Below are 2,500 nucleotides of genomic sequence, written 5' to 3' on the forward strand. Positions count from 1 at the left end.
TCCCATCCAAGTGCTAACCAGGCCCAAACCTGCTTAGCTTCCGAGATCAGACGAGATCGGGCATAGCCAGGTTGGTATGGCCGTAAGCGAAGATTGCCGCAAAGAGAGGGCTATTTAGAGATCAGCCAATCTAATCGCCAGTACATTATCTAAGTAGGAAAGAAAACCCAAAAGCTTAAAGCACCTGGTATTCCTAGCCAGTCTCTCATCCAAGTACTAACCAGACATAAAGCCTGCTAAGATTCAGAGATTGGGCATTGACTCTTTTTTTTTTTTTTTGCAAGATTATTATATAATTTGTGAAATTTTCCAAAAAGTTTAAAGCACCTGGTATTCCCAGGCAGTCTCCCATCCATGTACTAACCAGGCCCAAACCTGCTAATATTCAGAGATCGGGCATTGACTCTATTTTTTGGCAAAATTATTATATACTAAGTGAAAAATTTCCAAAAAGCTTACAGCAACTGGTATTCCCAGGCGGTCTACCATGCAAGTACTAACCTGGCCCAAACCTGCTTAGCTTCCGAGATCAGACGAGATCGGGCATAGCTTTTTTTTTTTTTTTTTTTTTTTTAGAATAAAACACATCTTTATCCTAAAAAAATTGCACACATGTATTTTTGCCACCACTCAATCAGTTTCATTGTCTTTAAAGAAAACATGTCTTGCTTCCCCCATTTCCACTTTTCCTCCTTTCCTTTAGCGCTTCTCTTCTTATTTTCTGCTTTTTAAGAACCTGTTGAATGTCTACTCCACCTTTTGTTCTTGCTTTTACACCTCTATTCAGTCTTTCTATTCCTTTATTTTCCAAACCAAAAATCCTCCCCCCATTTTCCACTTCTCTTACCTCCGGCAGTATCTTCATTCCCTTATCCTCATCCTTTTCTTGACCTTTTTCATAGTCCATCCCAGTCGTGTCCACTTCTTCCTTTTCCTTAGAAAAGTCTTTGTTAATCAGATTTATTTCCTCTTTGTCTACTCCTTCTCCCGTCTCCATTCCTTGTTCTCCATCTTTGTTCTTTTCTTCATTCTCATCTTTGTTGGTTTCCTCCTCTTCCTCATTGTCCTGTTCATCTTCCTTTCCTTGAGTCTGCCGCAGTGAATCATTTAAATGCTCAGTTGCAGTATCTCCCATCACCTCCTGTGCGTCCATATTTGTGTCCTCATTTACCTCATGTTCCATCTCTCATCTGCATCTCATGATTGCTTTGTCGCAGCCTTGGCACCGTGGGACTTTGCAGTCCCGCGCATAATGCCCCTGCTCAAAACAGTCTTGACATTTGAATTGCAGACAGTCCTTTTTCTCATGTTCCACACTTACACAGATCCTGCATGTCTTCAATTGGTTGTCATGAATCACTCTGTAGTACTGCACTCCTTCTTCAGTCATGAACCTGGTATTATATGGCAAAGATGTCACTTCTTTTGGAAACTTTACCTTTAGAAAACGTGTTCCGTCCGCCACTGTTGTCCCCGGATGATATCTCCTTCTTAGAGGCAATATGGGAGTTACTCCCCAATCTATCAGTTTTTGAATGATTTCCTCATCTTCTATATAGCTGGGCAGACTCAAGAAAGATACCATCCTTTCTGTTGCACACAGTTTCCTTATCTCACATTCTTTTCCGTTAATCATGATTCCATTCAACAGTGAATCACAGTCCAACTCACTTTCCATAGTCATTTCAAATTCATTGTTATTCTTTCTTCTTAGTCCGATCAGTTTTCCAATTCCTACTTTCTCTTCAACTGATTTAATGATCATTATTACTGTTGTGTTTTCTATATCTTTTACAGTCATTGTTAATGTTGCTTCTTTTCTGTATTGCCTCTGATACTTTGTTTGGTGGCTCAATTTCTTTATCATTTGCTGTCGTTGAGATAAATCATTTCTTTTTACTTCAACTCCATTATTAGTTCCAGTACCTTCAGTTGTTTGTAGTTCTATTTTTCTGTCTTGTCCATTGGTTTTTCCATCTTGTTTTCTCCTTGAAACCACCTTTGCCCAAGTCTCATTCCTGCTTTCAGCATTCCCTTCATTCATATTCCTTTCCATCTCGTCAGCAATATATCCAGATTCTCTGATCCCCATCTCATGTCCATTTGACAGTCCGTGTCCTTTGTCCATTAAATCTGTCATTTTGTTATATGAAACCCCAAACAGTATAAACTGTTTGGGGTTAAAAAAAACACTAACTAATATAAACTCAACACAAACAAAAAAAACAAACCAACTAATAAAACTAAACCAAACTACAAAATGGAAGAGCCTCTCTCTTCCTACTACTGCCAACTCACTTCCTGTTGCACTCTAGCGCCCTCAGGTTGGTATGGCCGTAAGCGAAGACTGCCGCAAAGAGAGGGCTATTTAGAGATCAGCCAATCTAATCGCCAGTACATTATCTAAGTAGAAAAGAAAACCCAAAAGCTTAAAGCACCTGGTATTCCTAGCCGGTCTCTCATCCAAGTACTAACCAGACATAAAGCCTGCTAAGATTCA

General features: G+C 39.6%; 1 non-coding gene across 1 annotated transcript in view; it reads right to left on the minus strand.

Annotated features, from left to right (window-relative positions):
* LOC127965652 (5S ribosomal RNA) overlaps positions 1–88 on the minus strand; it is a 119-nt gene extending 31 nt beyond the window's left edge. The window contains exon 1 of the ribosomal RNA XR_008155370.1: positions 1–88. This exon is cut by the window's left edge and continues 31 nt beyond it. This is a non-coding gene — a ribosomal RNA (5S ribosomal RNA).
* Positions 89–2,500: the final 2,412 nt, after the last annotated feature.

The sequence above is a fragment of the Carassius gibelio genome, chromosome B9 (genome assembly GCF_023724105.1).
Source record: "Carassius gibelio isolate Cgi1373 ecotype wild population from Czech Republic chromosome B9, carGib1.2-hapl.c, whole genome shotgun sequence".
In the NCBI taxonomy this organism is placed as follows: Eukaryota; Metazoa; Chordata; class Actinopteri; order Cypriniformes; family Cyprinidae; genus Carassius; species Carassius gibelio.